Source organism: Arachis ipaensis, chromosome B5 (assembly GCF_059453495.1).
Source record: "Arachis ipaensis isolate K30076 ecotype BB chromosome B5, ASM5945349v1, whole genome shotgun sequence".
Classification (NCBI taxonomy): domain Eukaryota; kingdom Viridiplantae; phylum Streptophyta; class Magnoliopsida; order Fabales; family Fabaceae; genus Arachis; species Arachis ipaensis.
The window spans coordinates 42,651,029-42,671,120 of record NC_142440.1 but is presented as its reverse complement, the minus strand read 5'-3'; the positions used below and the strand labels follow the sequence as shown (position 1 = coordinate 42,671,120).

At 39.3% G+C, this 20,092-nt stretch overlaps 1 non-coding gene across 1 annotated transcript; it reads right to left on the bottom strand.

Moving 5' to 3' along the window:
* Window positions 1-1,293: 1,293 nt before the first annotated feature.
* Window positions 1,294-1,400, bottom strand: LOC148563983 (small nucleolar RNA R71). The gene has a single exon (XR_015885163.1). It is a non-coding gene; the product is annotated as a small nucleolar RNA R71 (small nucleolar RNA).
* Window positions 1,401-20,092: the final 18,692 nt, after the last annotated feature.

Here is a 20,092-nt window from a genome sequence, read left to right as displayed (position 1 = left end):
TTTGGAAATACATGTGGTATAATCAGTGACCATACTTCATCTCTTCTTATGAGCAATTAGACCAAGGAATTGGCTATTGATCAAGATTTGAGAGATTGAATTACCAAGGAATTGGAATTCAATCACTTAAGATTGCCAAGGAGATCAATGAATGTATTGATTGAGGAAGAAATGAAAATGAACTTGATTCGGAGAATGCAACATCTCCTAAACCCAATGACTTCCCCATTTCTGATCTCACCCATTCTCTTTAATTTCTGCAATTTAATTTTATGCTCATCCTCCAAAATCCCCATTTAACATTCTGTAATTTACTTTCCGCCATTTACATTCATCTCTTTATTTCTAGTATTTACATTTTCTGCTATTTACTTTCCCGCCATTTAATTTCCTACAACTCTCACATTGAATTCTGCTTAGCTCAACTAGAACGTTCCTCTAATTAAAGTTGACTGACCAATCAATCCCTGTGGGATTCGACCTCACTCTATTATGAGTTTTTACTTGACGACAATTCGGTATACTTGCCGAGGGAAATTGTTGAGAGACAAGTTTCTGTGCATCAAGTTTATGGCGCCGTTGCCGGGGATTGATTTTGTATCAACAATGATTAAATTGGTGGATAACTAGATTGAGCATTTTTTTAATTTTGTTTGATTTCATTTGAGTAATTCACTTTCAGTTTAGCTATTTTCTTCCTTTTTCCCTACCTTTTTCTTAGTTGTTTACAATTCAGTTCACTAACCCACTAACTGTTTGATATATTGCATCACTCACACTAACAGCAATTCTAACAAGAATACTCTCTGCATCTACTCCCTTCTTACTTTTGCTTTGTTGGTTGTATGACAGGTAGAAGAAGTGGGGCTTCAACTTCCTTTGATTCTGAACCTGAGAGGACCTTCCTTAGATTAAGGAGGGAAGCAAAAGGAAAGAGAGTAGTTGGTACGGAGGAAGAAGAGGAGTATTTTGAACCAGACATGGATGAGAATATGGAGAACCATCATGAAGAAGAAGCTCACAACCATGGCAGAGAAGGCCTAGTGCATCATGCTGGGTAAGAAAGAAGAGTTATGGGATCCTACAACAATCCAAACCCAGGAAACTGTGGAAGTAGCATCCAAAAGCCAACCATACAAGCCAATAACTTTGAACTTAAGCCACATCTCATCATCCTTGTTCAGAACAACTGTTCGTTCGGAGGGGGTGTCCAAGAAGACCCCAAGCTTAACAACCTGGGAAGATGTGGTGAACAAATTCTTGGCGAGATTCTATCCTCCTCAAAGAATCAACAGGCTGAGAGCTGAGGTTCAAACTTTCAGGCAACAAGATGGTGAGACTCTCTACGAAGCATGGGAGAGGTTTAAGGATCTGACAAGAAGGTGCCCACCAGATATGTTCAATGAATGGGTACAGCTACACATTTTTTATGAAAGCCTTTCTTATGAATCAAAGAAGGCAGTAGACCACTCATCCGGGGGATCTCTGAACAAGAAGAAAACCATTGAAGAAGCCATAGATGTCATTGAGACTGTAGCCGAGAATGACTACTTCTATGCCTCTAAAAGGGGCAACACTAGAGGAGTAATGGAGCTAAACAATGTGGATGCACTGCTGGCCCAGAACAAGCTGATTACCAAGCAGCTGGCTGACCTTACCCAGAAGATGGAGAGGAACTAAGTAACAGCTGATGTAGCGGAAAACGATCCGACACAAAACTCACCGGCAAGTGCACCGGGTCGCATCAAGTAACAATAACTCACGGGAGTGAGGTCGATCCCACAGGGATTGAAGGATTGAGCAATTTTAGTTTAGTGGTTGATTTAGTCAAGCGAATCAAGATTTGGTTGAGAGATTTGTGAATTACAGAATTTAAATTGCATAGAAAGTAAAGGGAATGGGTAAATTGCATGAAATTAAAGAGAACTGAAATTTAAAGTGCTGAATCTTAAAGAACAAGAAATTAAATGGCAGAAACTTAGAACGCAAGAAATGTAAATTGCAGAATCTTAAAGTGTAAGAAATGTAAATGGCTTGAATTGTAAAGGGAATTGGAAATTGGATTTGCAGAAATTAAACAAGGAAAAGTAAAATTGCAACAAACAGAGAAATAGAAGAAGACTTGGATTGAATCGGATCTAAAAACAGAATTGTAAATGAGCATGAAAAGCGTTAAATAGAGAAAGTAAAATGAGAATTTAGATCTCAGGACTCAAGAGACTAGATAACCAAGTCTAGATCTCAATGCCTTCCTAGATCCAACAAGAGTAATTGCAAAGGAAATGTAAATTGCAGAGAAAGTAGATGAGAGAGCAAGTAACAGAAACTGAAATTCAATTAAGCAGAAAATTTAAACAAGATCCCAAGGTGAGATTGAAACAGAAGTTCTTCAATTCTCCAACCCAAGATCCAAGACAATTGTAATTGAAATTGAAAGCAAGAAAACTAAGAGGAAGGGAATTCAATTCTCCTTCCCCGAGACTTAGAAATTAAAATTCACTCAATACCCAAAAGCTCTCCGAAAACTCTCTATGAAAACTAAAAGGGAAAGCTCCCCGAAAAACTTAAATCCTATGCTATTTATACACTTTCTTCAAATGGTCTTCAAGCCTTCAATTGGTCCTTTGCTCTTGATGGAATTGGGTTGATAGAGGCCTTGGTTGATTGCTCTTGGAGTTTGGAGAAAAACCGAATTGAACCGGGTTTGGAATCATGAAAGCTTGAGTAAAAGTTTGAGGCAAACTTTTACTCCAACTTTTCACATCAGCCACCCTCTTTTGCTGATACCAACGTTGGGGCAAAAGTTAGGGGTCAAACTTTTGCTCTAACGTTGGCCTCCCCTTGCACACTCATGGCGCCAACGTTTGCCAAAAAGTTAGAGGCAAACGTTGGCGCAAACTTTTGCTCTCCAGGGTGTGTTGTTCATGCGCCAACGTTTGCCAAAAAGTTTGAGGCTAACGTTGGCGCAAACTTTTGCTCTCCAGGGTGTTGATTTGTGATGCCAAAAGTTTGCCAAAAAGTTTTAGGCAAACTTTTGCTCCAGCTTTTTGCCCAAAAGTTTGCACAAAAGTTTGAGGCAAACTTTTGGTCCAGCTTTTTGCTCCCTGGTTCATTTTCACTTATTCCAAAAGTTTGAGCTAAAGTTTGAGGCAAACTTTTGCTCAAACTTTTTGTCCTCTCTTCCTCCTAGCCATTCCTCCTTGCTTCAACCTTTCTTCCAGCTTTCTTCACCTATCATTAATCAACCAAACACATCAAAGCTGTGCTCAAAATCATGAGATATTCATTCTTTCATAATATGTGACAATTATAGCATAAAACCTCATGAAATTGCATTAATTCATACATGGTTGATTAAATCAAAGGAAACATGAAAATCTACCCAATTGGCTTGCTTATGGCTCAAGAAAGTGCATAATTCAATTGAAAACAAAAGAAAAAGGCTAGTGAAACTAGGCTAAGATGACTTGTCATCACAACACCAAACTTAAAGCTTGCTTGTCCCCAAGCAAGAAATGATTTATGCTCCAGGGTTCTTTCAATTAAGACGGATTGAAGAACAACTTGTAAAGTCCTGTGAGTGAAGTGATCAAGTAACAGTGGGGTGAACTCTAAATTATATACTCATACAAGGGCTTCAGTGCTTACTAGTCCCTACATCTTGGGAGTCTTAGGTCTTAGGATTTTCATCCAAATGGTATCATGGAGATCTCTTTATATGTAGTCACCTTGAAGCAGCTTATAGTTTCTGTGCTTTGGCCTTGACTCTAAGTGTCATGTCTCAAAGCGGCTCTTTAGATAAGCTTTCAATCAATACTCCTAAACCAGTTGGTTTTAAGGTATTAGGTGTTGAAGCACCCCTAAGGATTTACTTGCTCAAGCCTCTTTCTTTGACACAACTCAACCACAAGCATTTACTAGGCTAACAACTCTTTGAGTCATTGTTTCTTCTTTCTTTTCTGCCTAGTAATTGATGCTCAGAGCCTTGGGCCATGTTCTTTTTTTTTTGTATTTTCTTTATTTTCTTTTGTTTTGTTTGCTGCTTCTTGGATCAATGGATTTTTGAGAATCTCCACAATACTTCTTTGAACTTCATGTCCTGCCTATGAGCTCCCATGCAAGTTTTCACAAGCATGCAACCTCAATACACAATCATACAACTAGAACCACCACTTCTCCTAATCTTTTGCTTTCCTCAAAAATTGTTTAATTCCTCAATCCTTCTTTTCAAAGAACTTTCATGTGATGCAATTCTTGAATCATTGAGTACAAACAAGTTTTGAAGAGAATAATGTTGTGAATAATCAAGCATCTTGCTTATTGAATTACAGAAAAACTATGCTATGCAGACAGATAATCAGGGAAACAAAACCACTCTCAATCATAGCAGTGTTTGATGTAAGATAATCACTTAACAATACAACCTTTTGGAGTTTACTTGCTCTACTCCTCATCATCATCATCACTGATCCACACATTCCTCTTTCATCTCTTTGGTTGATGATGCTTAATCCTTCCAAAAGCTTGTACGATGCTCTGCAATGATATTGAAAGTTGCTTGTTCCCCAAGCACTTGAAAAATGGTTAGCATGCATGATTTATTTGTAGGCCTTTGAACTTACTTTGGTGTGGGAACACCAAACTTAGTACCTTGCCAATGGTTTTCATGCATCAAATTAACCATGTGTGATAATTTTTTTCTCTTCTTTTTTTTTTTTCAAAAGTGACAAAACTGGAAACTAAAGAATAGCAAAATAGTTAACTAGTTTATCTAGCTGCTTGAAGCTAGCATTATGCAGAAAGTGAGAATGCATTTCATGATGAGATTTTGGTGGAACACCAAACTTAGAATCCTTCATTCTCCCTTAGAATGTTTTGGTGTGCAACACCAAACTTAGCTTCTTACAATATAGATAAAATTAATTAACCTTTTTATTAAAATAGCTATGAAAAGAAAACTACCTCAGGTTGGGTTGCCTCCCAACAAGCGCTCTTTTATTGTCACTACCTTGACATCCTTCATTCTTTGATCATGGAAGTTGAGGCTTCTGTTGCCTTAGGTTTCCTCCTCTTGCTATGGGCTTCCTTCCCTCTGTTTCTCTTTCCATAGCCTTCTTACTTTCCTCCATGACTCCCTTCTCTTTCAACCCAGCATCCTTTTCATGGCTCTTTGGGTTCAGAGTCCCCTTCTTCTCACCCAATTCAGCAAGGTTTTGAACCAGTTGTTCCATCTGCCTTTCAAGTCTTCTGAGTGAGGTCTCTTGGTTCTTGCTTATCATCTCTTGATGTTTCTTTATTTCTTCCTGCTCTATTGCCATCATTTCTTGAATTTTCATGAACCTCTCCATCAGCATTTCTAGAATATAGATTCTTTGAAAGGTTGGAAGTGGTTGTGGCTGTGTCAATTGTGGTGGTCGACGAAGGTCATTTTGGGCGAATGGTGAGGTAGGACGGGGTTGGAAGTGTGTGTGATTGTTGTTGTGGGGTGTGTTTTATGTTGATTTTTGAAGCTGGGATTGTTGCAGTTGAAGTCCATTGGTCTTTGGTTTTGGTTCTCAACCCCCCTCCCATTAGAATGAGTTCTCCAAGGTGGATTGTACACATCATTCTGAGGCCTGTGTTGGAGCACGCTAGAGTGATTGCTTGGAGATTGTAGTTGCTCATAACTTTGTTGCTCATGGTTAATGACCCCAAAACTGTGTTCAGCTTGATTACACCCATATGAGCTTTGAGTCAGGTTGTATGTATGTACTACAGCATGTCTCAACTCAGTGATTCTTCTGGCCATCATGTCTAGTTGTTGTAGAGTCTGCTGATGCATCTGCTTGTTTTGGCTTATGACTGCACGAGCACCTTCAATCTCTTTCTCTTGTGTGACTGGATGCACTTCTGCCTCTGGCTTAACAACTCTCTGTGATGGGTTCAACTTGACTAGGAGTTCACTCATTAGTTCTTCCCATCCGATAATGCTTCCTTGTGGAAAAGCTTCAAACCATTGGGCAACATCATTCATGGCTATGGATAGTTGCTTCGAACTATGAGTTACATTATCATCCAAGGTGGGGATATTACTCTCATGATTGCTAGAATTTGTTGAGTTCCCCTCCATGATCTGCACAGTCACAAACAATTCAAGTGATGATTGAATATTTTCAAGCTCAGAATGTGATTCAGAAGGTTAGCTGGCACCAAGTATCAAACAGTTGATGGACTTGGGAGATTCGTGGCAGAAATTGCTTCTCTTGTGTAAGCAAGAGCATTGCATAGAGCCAGAAATTTCTAGGAAAACTTCACTTTGTTGCTAAAGCAAAGTTTCAGTTATCTCAGGTAAAAATTCAAACAGTTAGTGGGTTAATCAAAAATTAGAGAAACATGAAATAAAAATGCTAGATCTAGATCACCACCTCACTTAATCATTGTCAATCTAATCAATCCCCAGCAACGGCACCAAAAATTTGATGTAGCGGAAAACGATCCGACACAAAACTCACCGGCAAGTGCACCGGGTCGCATCAAGTAACAATAACTCACGGGAGTGAGGTCGATCCCACAGGGATTGAAGGATTGAGCAATTTTAGTTTAGTGGTTGATTTAGTCAAGCGAATCAAGATTTGGTTGAGAGATTTGTGAATTGCAGAATTTAAATTGCATAGAAAGTAAAGGGAATGGGTAAATTGCATGAAATTAAAGAGAACTGAAATTTAAAGTGCTGAATCTTAAAGAACAAGAAATTAAATGGCAGAAACTTAGAACGCAAGAAATGTAAATTGCAGAATCTTAAAGTGTAAGAAATGTAAATGGCTTGAATTGTAAAGGGAATTGGGAATTGGATTTGCAGAAATTAAACAAGGAAAAGTAAAATTGCAACAAACAGAGAAATAGAAGAAGACTTGGATTGAATCAGATCTAAAAACAGAATTGTAAATGAGCATGAAAAGCGTTAAACAGAGAAAGTAAAATGAGAATTTAGATCTCAGGACTCAAGAGACTAGATAACCAAGTCTAGATCTCAATACCTTCCTAGATCCAACAAGAGTAATTGCAAAGGAAATGTAAATTGCAGAGAAAGTAGATGAGAGAGCAAGTAACAGAAACTGAAATTCAATTAAGCAGAAAATTTAAACAAGATCCCAAGGTGAGATTGAAACAGAAGTTCTTCAATTCTCCAACCCAAGATCCAAGACAATTGTAATTGAAATTGAAAGCAAGAAAACTAAGAGGAAGGGAATTCAATTCTCCTTCCCCGAGACTTAGAAATTAAAATTCACTCAATACCCAAAAGCTCTCCGAAAACTCTCTATGAAAACTAAAAGGGAAAGCTCCCCGAAAAACTTAAATCCTATGCTATTTATACACTTTCTTCAAATGGTCTTCAAGCCTTCAATTGGGCCTTTGCTCTTGATAGAATTGGGTTGATAGAGGCCTTGGTTGATTGCTCTTGGAGTTTGGAGAAGAACCGAATTGAACCGGGTTTGGAGTCATGAAAACTTGAGTAAAAGTTTGAGTAAAAGTTTGAGGCAAACTTTTACTCCAACTTTTCACATCAGCCACCCTCTTTTGCTGATACCAACGTTGGGGCAAAAGTTAGGGGTCAAACTTTTGCTCCAACGTTGGCCTCCCCTTGCACACTCATGGCACCAACGTTTGCCAAAAAGTTAGAGGCAAACGTTGGCGCAAACTTTTGCTCTCCAGGGTGTGTTGTTCATGCGCCAACGTTTGCCAAAAAGTTTGAGGCTAACGTTGGCGCAAACTTTTGCTCTCCAGGGTGTTGATTTGTGATGCCAAAAGTTTGCCAAAAAGTTTGAGGCAAACTTTTGCTCCAGCTTTTTGGCCAAAAGTTTGCACAAAAGTTTGAGGCAAACTTTTGGTCCAGCTTTTTGCTCCCTGGTTCATTTTCACTTATTCCAAAAGTTTGAGCTAAAGTTTGAGGCAAACTTTTGCTCAAACTTTTTGTCCTCTCTTCCTCCTAGCCATTCCTCCTTGCGTCAACCTTTCTTCCAGCTTTCTTCACCTATCATTAATCAACCAAACACATCAAAGCTATGCTCAAAATCATGAGATATTCATTCTTTCATAATATGTGACAATTATAGCATAAAACCTCATGAAATTGCATTAATTCATACATGGTTGATTAAATCAAAGGAAACGTGAAAATCTACCCAATTGGCTTGCTTATGGCTCAAGAAAGTGCATAATTCAATTGAAAATAAAAGAAAAAGGCTAGTGAAACTAGGCTAAGATGACTTGTCATCAGCAGCAATCACCACCTCATCAGTAACTCAAGAAGGAGTAAATGCAGAGGCAGAGGGTGATCAGGAACAAGCCAACTACATTGGAAACTCACTCAGGCAGGTACATGATCCATACTCCAAGACTTACAATCCTGGTTGGAGGAACCACCCAAACTTTGGGTAGGGAAACCAACAAGACCAAGGCCAAGATCAGAGACGTCACAACCCCAACAACAATGCGGGTCACCAACATTCCACACAGAGATCATATCAACACCTACCTAATAACACACCTCAACATCCATACCAAAGCCAGAATGGCCCTTCTCATCACTCCAACTCCAACCCACCATCATCCGAGGACAGACTCTCAAGGATTGAGACTCTACTTGAAGGCATATACAAAGAGATTCAAGATAACAAGGTGTTCAAAGAGGAGGTGTGAGCTAATCTCAAAAACCAGGGAGACACCATTCAGAGGCTAGAATTTCAAGTAGGATACCTCTCTGAGAAGATTCCCAAACCCACTGACAGCTTCCCAAATGACACAGAGAAAAACCCGAGAGGTGAAGCAAAGAAAGTAAGATGGGAAGACTGCAAGATAGTCACTACAAGTGATAAAGGGACTGAGAAAGAGCCGAACAAACCATTAGAACAACCTAGAGATATATCAGCAGAGAAACAGGAAGAGGGTCACCAAGAAACCAAAATTACACAGAAGGAGCTGCTGAGGCTCTATGCACCTTTTCCCCAAAGACTCAAGGGTGGTGTAGAAAAGAGAATATACTCAAAGTTCCTTGGCATATTTGCATCTCTCCATGTGAACATACCATTCATCAAGGCTCTCCAACAAATGCCCTCATACATTAAGTATATGAAAGAGTTGCTGACCAGGAAAAGCTCACTCAAGGGAGGGCAAATAATAGTGATGAATAAGGAGTGCAGTGCTCTCATTCAACCAGAGTTGCCTACAAAAAGGAAGGACCCAAGGAGTTTTCACATCCCCTGTGCCATAGGAGAAACAATGTTTGACAAAGGACTCTGTGACCTGGGAGCAAGCATCAACTTAATGCCTTTATCCCTTATGAAGAAGCTGCAGATCAAGGAGCTAATGCCCACAGACGTAGTCATCAGGCTGGCTGACAAAACTCAAAAACAAGCAGTGGGAGTGGTCGAAAACGTGTTGGTAAAGGTTGGGAACTACTTCCTTCCTACAGACTTTGTCATATTGGAAATGAAAGAGAGTCACCTTCACCCAATCATATTGGGAAGACCATTCCTAGCTACAGCCAGAGCACTCATAGATGTGGAGCGAGGAGAGCTAATATTGAGGATACATGATGAACAACTCGCATTCAATGTCTTCAAACCCTCACAAGAAGCAAATCAGAAAAGCAAGGAACCAAGGAAAGAGCACGACAAAGCACTGGTGGAAGAAACAAGCATTGAAGCACAGGGAATCCCTTTGGTTGATGAACAAGATAATCAGCAGATGTCACAGCTCAAGAAAAATCAGGAGGAACCTAAACCACCGGAGTCATATGAGACCAGCAACAAAATCTCCTTAAAAGAAGAGGCCACAAAGAGCAAGGCAACATCAAAAGGAACAAAGAAGAAGGCACCAAGGGGATGGAGGAACAAGAAGATCCCTACAGAGGATTTCTCTCCAGGGGATAAAGTGATCTCAGCTTATTTCCTAGTTATCCCACCTCATCTCCCCACCATCCCATCTCAGCTACCTAAAGTTTTCACCATCAACAGGATTCTCTCTTTAGAACATGTGGAGATTCTTGATGAAGCCAATGGAGATAGATTTACTGCGAGAGGGGATGATCATTTACTGCGAGAGGGGATGATCTGAAGCATTACCAACCATCCTGACAAAGGCAGAACGTCAAGCTAGTGACGCTAAAGAAGCGCTTCATGGGAGGCAACCCATGTTTTATATGCTTTTAAAAGTATTCAATAATGCAAGTTTCATGAAGTCCAAATCAACTTTGACATACACTTGACTAAATCTTTCCTTTTTGCAACACATAGTGAAGAACAAGTTTGGTATTCAAGGCACACTAAGAGAACATGAATGCAATTCATATCATGTCACTCTTAGAACCTTGAACAATTCCTCTTACACCGCATGGCCACAAACTAAGTTTGGTGTCACCAATGTTGCATATATGGACAATCAATTAGTCAGTAGGTTTGTACTCATGAATAGTACTTAGTTAGTTAACAACAAAAAATTTTAAAAAGTAGTTACTCTTTCTTTTCTTTTAAATTTTGCCGCCACTTCCCACAATTTCATTAATCACATCCCTTTATTTGTAGGAGAATTGATGGGACAATTGAAGGAGGAGGTTTCGGCCACTTCAAAAGAAGGGGACTATACACATGTCTCAAGGGGGAATGCATTGGGAAATGTTGCCATGCAACATTGGAAGAAGAACACGCTTGGAAACTGAACTAACCCCATCATAAAGTTGATGATCCTTGTGCTCATCCCATGCTAAACCCCATCCGTCCATCATACACCCACTCCATCAATCCACACCTTTCATTCACTCACCCCTTCCCTATATAAGCGGTTCTCATTCTATACTCCCTTTCACATTCCAATTTCCATCCTTTACACTTCCCACTTTTGGCACCCAACTCCTCTTACCCCACCTTAACCGGCCGAATAATTCTCAACACCTTCACATCTCAAAAGTCACTTATGGCATCATCAAGTTCCAAGAGGCAAAAGAGGAAGGAACCAGTGGAGAGCATCCCTTTCGATGAAGGGAGATTCAAAATTGCATTCCATGAACTTGAATTTGAACGGATAAAGCTCAAAAAGATATTGCCTGAGTTAACATTCCAGTTCAATGAGGATGAGTGCCCACAAATTCAAGAGAAGATTGAACAAAGGGGTTGGCAAAGGCTCACGAACCCAGAAGCAAAGATAAATGCAAACCTCATCAAAGAGTTCTATGCAAATGTGGTCAGAGAAGACAAAACCAAGGCCCCCACCATTAAAAGTTATGTGAGAGGAACAGAGGTGGACTTCAGCCCCAATGCCATAACAAGGACTCTTCAGCTGAAATCGCCACATTTTGATGAGCCCAGTTATCATGTAAGAATAAGTAATGGCCCCGACAATGATGAACTTGAAGAAATTGTGAACGATATGTGTGTTATAGGATCTGACTGGGAAAGGTATTCGGATAGGAGACCCCGGTTCATCAGGAGAGGAGACCTCATCCCGGAAGCCAAGGGATGGTTTGAGCTTGTGAGGAGATCTATCCTCCCAACTGCAAACAATTCTGAGGTTAACACTACTCAAGCTACTATGGTACATTGCTTAATAAAGGGTGGCGGCATCAATGTGCACGAGATTATAGTTGAGGGGATTCAAGAGTCAGCCGAGAAGAATGATCCGGGTGCTAGACTTTGGTACCCCAGCACCATCCTTAGACTGTGTACGAAAGCCAAGGTAGTCTTCGAGGACAGCAATCCAAGTTGGGTCAACCCTGGGAGGTCAGTTACACTACAGCGTATAACTTATGTGGCACCCGCCCAACAACAAAGAAGGCCTCAAATAAGGAAAAAACATCACAAGAGGGACCCCACCGAGAAAAATCTCATCAAGAAGAATACCATCAAGAAGAGTACTATGATCCAACCAACATAAACTTGAATCACATTCACAGAGCTATTGAGGAGCTAGCAAGGAGTTATATGGAGGGACAAGAACAACAACTGCACATTCAAGCTCAAAGGATGAATCGTCAAGAAGAACTGCTCTCTAATTGGATGGTTCAGCAGAGGGAGTGGCAGAAGTAACAAATGGAGCAGCAACAGGAGCAATACTCCCAGCTCACTCAAGCCATCAATCAAGTGACTGAAAGGCAAAAACGTCAAAACAAACGCCTTCAAGAACTCAACCACCGTCAGCTAGCTCAAACAAAAGTATTCAATGAGTTCAGCGTGCTCAATAAGGGACGACAACTACATAGGGAAGAGTTCAACATAAACACTCAAGCCAAGTTGAACTATATGTCTGGGCATATGCATAATTTGCACTCTACAATCCCTAGGTATGATACAGTCCAAAAAGATCTAACAGAACAAGAGGAAAGGAAGGTGAAACAACAGAAGAAAACATTGAAAAAAAAAGATGGAAGATGCTGACTTCTGGAAAAAGTTGATTGGAAAAGGCAAGGGAAGTGGGAGTTCAAGCACTCAAGAAAAACACAAAGAGGACAAACAAGAGGGAGAGCATGAGCAACCCCATGAGTAAAAGGTGGTGGAGTTCCCCCTTTGTTCCATCTTTTTCAAGTTTTAAATAAGGAAAATCATGTATGAAATAGAACATGCTTCCATGGTAATTTAGGATTTTAAATTCTGTCTTTAGTATTTTCATTGCTTAGGTCTATGCTAGCTGTGCCAAATGATCTGCTGCATTTTCACCTTGCTTACTTGTATGCTTGTCCTTTTGAATCAAATAAAAAGAGAATGTATGCTATGAAAGACCAGAGTGATGTTCATATTATGGAGTAAGTTCCTAAGTTTGTGGTGTGGTAATAGATTAGCTAAGTTGGTTCACCAACAAGGTGGGAAGGCAACTATCTGTCCTGAATCATATGCTTGAAACACACCCCATGAGACTAGCTACATAACAAGATCCTAATAAGAAAAGGGGAAAGAAAAATGAAAGTTGAGAAATAAAGAAAAAGAGTAAGAAATAAGGCTAGGCACCAAGGGTTGAATCTTAAGGCATGTGTCTGTGGTGCTCCTGTGCAAGGGATATACTTGGATAAATAAGCTCTCAGGGGTGCCTTATCACTTGGTAACTTGGGTTAACTAACCCGGGATTATCAGCTGAAAGTCCACTATCAAGAGTAACCCTTGCTATAGAGCACTTAGTAACCCAAAGAGGTGCTGGACACCAAGGTCTCAAGAATAAAAATAACAAATCATGTGCCTGTGGTGTGAATGTATGGGGGAAAGAGACTTGAGGGAGTAAGTCCTTAGGGGTGTCTTAACACCCAGCACCTTGGACCAACTGGTTCGGGAGTACTGGCTGAAAGCTTATCTTAAAGAGTCGCCCCCTTACAAAGCACCTAGTCTAAAGAACACAATCAAACCCTGAAAAGAAAAAAAAAGGATCAATAAATAAAAGTCTCATAGGGTGCAATCAAGTGAGTATTCCATGGCATGGTAAAGGTCTAAAAGCCAATAAAGGAATGAACCTAAGTTGCTATGCATGAAACCCCATAAAACCAAGGACATGACTTCCACAATAATGATTCATTTCTCTTGTCATTTTATTCATCATTCTCTTGTTCTGGTACTTGCTTAGGGACAAGCAAGCTTTAAGTTTGGTGTTGTGATGCCAGGGCATTTTGGTCAGTTTCACTGACCTTTTCTTTATTGTTTTAGGGTAGTTTCATGCACTTTCTTAGGAAATAAGCAAGTTTTTGGATAAATAATCACTTACATCTTGATTCAATCAAACATTGTGAATTTTATATGGTTTTATGAGAATTATGCATGAATTGAATGATAAAATGAATGATGCATGATCTCATGGGTTAGAACCTAGCTTTGATGCACTTTATTTGCTTGATTTCAGGACAAAGGAAGCAAGGAAGATGCCACGTTAATAGCCACGTTAGTCTAACTAACGTGACCATTAACGTGGAATGGGAGCTAGCTTGCAACGTTAATGAGAAAAGTGATCACCAATAACGCCTTCGTGAGCCATCATAGCCCACGTTAGTTGTCACGTTAACTACGTTAACGTGGAAGCTAACGTGGAAGAGGAGTAAAGCTCCAACGTTAGTGGTAAAAGTGAATGCCACTAACGTTGGAAAAAGGGGGCACACCTAGCCACGTTAAGAGTCACGTTAAGTACATTAACGTGAGCTCTAACGTGGAAGGAACAAAGAAGTGCCAACGTTAGTGACACTCACCTTTGTCACTAACGTTGGACTAAGCCACTATTAGCCACATTAGTTGCCACATTAATTGCATTAACGTGGAAGCTAACGTGGAGGAAAGGAATGATGACCCAATGTTAGTGACATTCACCTTTGTCACTAACGTTGGAGATGGCTATCACTACCACGTTAGAAGTCATGTTAACCTAAGTAACGTGAACTCTAACGTGGGAAGAAGGGTGTTTGGAGCGTTAGTGACAAAGGTAAGTGTCACTAACGCTCTCGAGGCTAAGGCATGCCCACGTTAAGACCCACATTAGTTATACTAACGTGGACTCTAACGTGAGAAAAGGGGGTTAAGAGCAACGTTAGTGAAAAAGGTAAACCCCAATAACGTTCACGAAGGATCAAGAGGCAACGTTAGTGGTCACGTTAGTGCCACTAACGTTGAAGTTAACGTGAACCATCTTGGGCTAGAAACATTAGTGAAAAAGGTGATTGTCACTAACGTTCTCGAACCCACATTTTCACTTAAATGTTAACACCACTAACGTCCTAGCTAAAATCCATGCCTACTTCACACTTTCTCTGCAAGTAAAGCTGAGCCCACTGAAGACTCCAAACTGCTTCAACTCAAGATCCAAAGGCCTATATCCAAGACTTGAAGAGCCAACTAGAAGAGCAGAAGAGTAGTATATATAGGAGTAATTTTAAACTAGAGGAAGCTTTTTGGGATTGGGAGAACTACTCTCTGTATAATTTTACTTTCTCTGCAACTTTTAGTTTTACTTTCAGAATGCATTCTCCATCTTTGTTTTCTATTCCCAGAGCTATGAACAACTAAACCCCTTTCATTGGGTTAAGGAGCTCTGTTGTAATTTGATGGATCAATAATAGTTTTCATTATTCTTCCTCTTTCTTTTCTCTTGATTTTACTAGAAAGCTTTCAATCTTCATCCAATTGGGTAGTTATCTTGGAAAAAAAACTATTCATACTTGGATCTCTTCGGAACCTTGGAAGAGGAATGAAGAGATCATGCTAGAAATGCTTTCTCATGTTGGACCAAATTGGGGTTTGGATGGATATAGTGACATATAATCCTACCAATACTTTGATTTGGAAAAACATGTGGTATAATCAGTGACCATACTTCATCTCTTCTCATGAGCAATTAGACCAAGGAATTGGCTATTGATCAAGATTTGAGAGATTGAATAACCAAGGAATTGGAATTCAATCACTTAAGATTGCCAAGGAGATCAATGAATGCATTGATTGAGGAAGAGATGAAAATGAACTTGATCCGGAGAATGCAACATCTCCTAAACCCAATGACTTCCCCATTTCTGATCTCACCCATTCTCTTTAATTTCTACAATTTACTTTTATGCTCATCCTCCCAAATCCCCATTTAACATTCTGCAATTTACTTTTCGCCATTTACATTCAGCTCTTTATTTCCAGTATTTACATTTTCTGCTATTTACTTTCCTGCCATTTAATTTCCTGCAACTCTCACATTGAATTCTGCTTAGCTCAACTAGAACGTTCCTCTAATTAAAGTTGATTGACCAATCAATCCCTGTGGGATTCGACCTCACTCTATTGTGAGTTTTTACTTGACGACAATTCGGTATACTTGCCGAGGGAAATTGTTGAGAGACAAGTTTCCATGCATCAAAGATATGGGTGGGTTCTTTTTTTGGCTCATAAAAATGTTGCCTTTCATGCCTTTTCTTCACTTTGTAAAAAGATTCAAAACGAAAAGGATTTAAAAATTGTCCACATTAGAAGTGATCATGGAAAAGAATTTGAAAATCAAAATTTTGAAAGCTTTTATGATGATTTTGGAATAGCTCATAACTTTTCATGCCCTAGAACACCTTAACGAAATGGGGTTGTTGAAAGAAGGAATAGAAGCCTTCAAGAAATGACAATGGCAATGCTTTGTGAAAATGATATTCCAAAATTTCTGTGGGCCGAAGCTGTAAATACAGCTTGTTACATCCTAAATAGAACCATCATTAGAAAAGGCTTGAAGAAAACCCCATATGAGCTTTAGAAAGGAACTCCCCCTAATGTCAAGTATTTGTATGTTTTTGGATGCAAATATTTTGTTCTTAACAACAAAGAAAATCTTGGTAAATTTGATCCAAAATCATATGAAGGAATGTTTGTAGGGTACTCAACCACTAGCAAAGCATATAGAGTATACCTTAAAGAACATAGAACTATTGAGGAGTCCATACATGTATCTTTTTGTGATGTTAACTCTATACCCAGTGCTATTTTAGATGATGATGTAAGAAGTGCTGCTGAAGCAAGCCCTCAAGAAAATCAAACAAATTCTAAATCTGTTCCAACTATTGAAACTGTCAGTCCAGAAATTTCTCCTCAGAATGGAGAAGACATTTCCATTTTGTCTCCTGAACAAGCCAGAGAATCTAGAACAGAGAACTCATTTGAAACTTGTCAAGGCAAAGCCTCCTCTCAAAATCCTCGAGAATGAAAATTTTTGAAGGATTACGCTCATGAATTCATCATTGGTGATCCTTCACAAGGCATAACCACAGGATCCTCAAGAAAGAAGCAAGTGAATGCAAGCAATGTTACTTTCTTGTCCCAATTGAAACCTCTCAATGTGAAGCAAGCTCTTGAAGACCCCTCATAGGTTAAAGCCATGAAAGAAGAGCTATCTCAATTTGAAAAGAATGAGGTTTGGACCCTTGTACCGAATTCAAATGGTAAAAAGGTAACTGGTACAAAATGGATATTCAAAAATAAATTGGGTGAGGATGGAAGTGTTGTTCGTAACAAGACTAGACTAGTGGCCCAAGGTTATGACCAAGAGGAGGGCATTGACTTTGATGAGTCATTTGCTCCGGTAGCAAGAATGGAAGCAATTCGGTTGCTTCTTGCCTATGCTGCCCATAAGGGCTTCCAAATGGATGTTAAATGTGCCTTTCTAAATAGTTTCATTGATAGAGAAGTATTTGTAGCTCAACCCCCCGGTTTTGAAAGCAAAGATTTTTCAAATCATGTTTTTAAACTTTATAAGGCTCTTTATGGCCTTAGGCAAGCTCCAAGTGGTTGGTATAAAAGACTTATGGCTTTCTTATTGGAAAATAAATTTTAAAGGGGTACTACGGATACTACTTTATTTATAAAGGAATCTAATGATGACATCTTACTTGTTCAAGTTTATGTGGATGACATAGTGTTTGGTTCGGCAAATGAATCCTTGTGTGAAGAGTTTGAAAAACTAATGACTAGTGAGTTTGAAATGAGTTTGATAAGAGAATTAACTTTCTTTCTTGGTCTTCAAATCAAACAAACTCCTAGTGGTATTTTTGTCCACCAAGGAAAGTATGCCAAAGAATTGATTAAGAAATTTGGTTTAGAAAATGCCAAACCAATGGAAACCCCCATGTATCCAAACACTAAACTTGACAAGGATGAAAATGGCAAAGATGTTGATGAAACAAAGTATAGAGGAATGATAGGATCTCTCATGTATCTTACATCCTCTAGACCGGATATTGTTCAAAATGTGGGTGTATGTTCTAGATTCCAATCTCACCCAAAAGAGTCATATCTTTCAGCCATTAAGAGAATCATTAGATACATTAAAGGCACATATGATCTTGGCTTATGGTATCCAAAATCTAATGAGTTTTTTGCAGTAGGGTTTTTTGACGCAGATTATGCGGGAGATCGAGTGGATAGAAGAAGCACTTCCGGAACGTGTTGCTTCCTTGGAAGTTCACTAAACATGTGGTCAAGCAAGAAGCAAGCCACTGTTGCACTATCCACAGCTGAAGCTGAATATATATCTGCGGCCGCTTGTTGCTCACAATTAATTTGGTTAAAAACTCAATTAGAGGATTACAAACTGAATATTGATAGTATACCCTTGTTTTGTGACAACATAAGTGCAATAAACATTTCAAAAAATTCTGTGTTGCACTCTAGAACCAAGCATATTAAAGTAAGATATCATTTTATTCAAGAATATGTGCAAAAAGGTACTATTGATATTCAATTTGTAAAATCGGAAGAACAATTGGCTGACATCTTTACTAAACCCTTGTGTGAAGACAGATTCTATTTGCTGAGAACCAATCTGGGGATGACAGATTTAAATTTTGTTGAATGAATGCTGTGTTTTCATGTCTCTATTTGTTTTTGTCTCGTAGGCAGCAGGGAGACAAATCTGGACAAGTGATGAACAATTCGTAAAAAAAGGGAAACAAGAAATCTGGTACTTTGGACCTAAGCCAGTTCAACCACCCCTGGGCCTATTCTATGATACGGGCTCATTATTTTTTGGTTTCATATGTTTTTCTTATTTTTAATTTTAAAAGAGGCTTTCGCATCATATCTTTTAAAAGTTTTGTCAAAATCAACTTCTTCCCTCTTTACATGAAAGAGTTTTTTCGGTTATCATGATTCAATTTTAAATTCCTTCATTAAAAACCGTTTCATTAAATGCTATTGCTTTAAAAGAGGTTTTTTTCACTATGCATTTATGACAGTTTTCACTAACCTCTCTCTCCACTTTCCTTTCTCTTCGCCACTCCCTCCATCTTCTCTGTTTTTATTTCATTCTATTAAAGATGAGAAAGAAACTTTCCACAAGAAGAAGCAACCGAACTCCAATCCCTACCAAAAATCCTCCATCATCCAAATAACCACAAACTCATACTCATATTCACATACACTCACACTCCTCTTCTTCGCCCTTTTCACAGTCCTCTGAGTCTATGGCACATAAGGTTATTCATCCAAAAGGTTCAACACCATGCAAGGAAGCGACATCATCTCAAACAAAAAGATCAAAGGGAAATGGGCCTATGAATGAAGAAGATGACTCTCTATATCCACCTTCTCGCCGTTCTCCACCTCCACAGTGCTCTACTCCGCATCCCTCCGATCGCTCTGCCCCCTCTCAACGCACTAGGCATTCTGCTCTTCATCCTACCCGAGAGCCTCCAAATCTCGACCTCCTGGATTTCAAGAACAAATTTGGTAAAAATCATTCTCACTATGATTCCTTTCGCTTCATATCTTGTGCAGCCTATGAGTTTCACTTTCATATTTTGGTAAACTAAAAGTTGTGTGCTTCCTTTGTTGTTGATCTTGAAGCACTTGCTGAAAAAAGAATTAATTTTCAATCTTGTTTTTGTGATTTAAAATGGACCCCCATTTTCAAAATAAGAAAACCGGTTTATCCAAATTTAGTGCGGGAGTTTTATGCCAATATGATTTTCCATGAAGGAGAACTTCACTCATATGTCAAAAATACTCATTTCACTTTAAGTAAGGAAACAATTAGTGCTGCACTTGGTTATCAGGACGTAGGGTTCAGGGCTTTCATGACAGGAAAATGGGATAGCCATGTTGGTATTTCTCATCAAGAAGCCCTGGTTCATGTCTGTGAAAATTTCTGTGCTTTGGATGGAACCAATCTTACACACAAGGCCCTTGGACCTATTAGGGCTCTGTTATATCGAATCATTACCCACATAATCATGCCACAAAGTGGTTCTTATCAAAGGGTGACTGTTTGTGACACCCTAGTGCTGTATGCCATTCTTAATTCTGTCCCTATTTCTTTTGCCTATCTGACGATCCGGCATATGTGGGAGTGTGTTCGCAGTGATAAAAAGAGCAATCTGCCTTATGGCATGTTTTTAACGTGTGTTTGAGTATTTTTATGTTGATCTCAGTAATGAGCCTGTGGAGAATAAGGTCTCAATGATCAAAGGTGGAGGTGTACCCGAATCTGCCAAAGGAAAAAGGCCAAAGGTTCAAAGGCATCTGTGTTTTCTGAAAGTGAAGATGAAAGTCTTTCCTCTGCCTCTGAAACTTCTGAATCATACAAGCATCACTTTTTTGGAACGGTAAAAAATGTTCTTTTAGAATTCTCAACC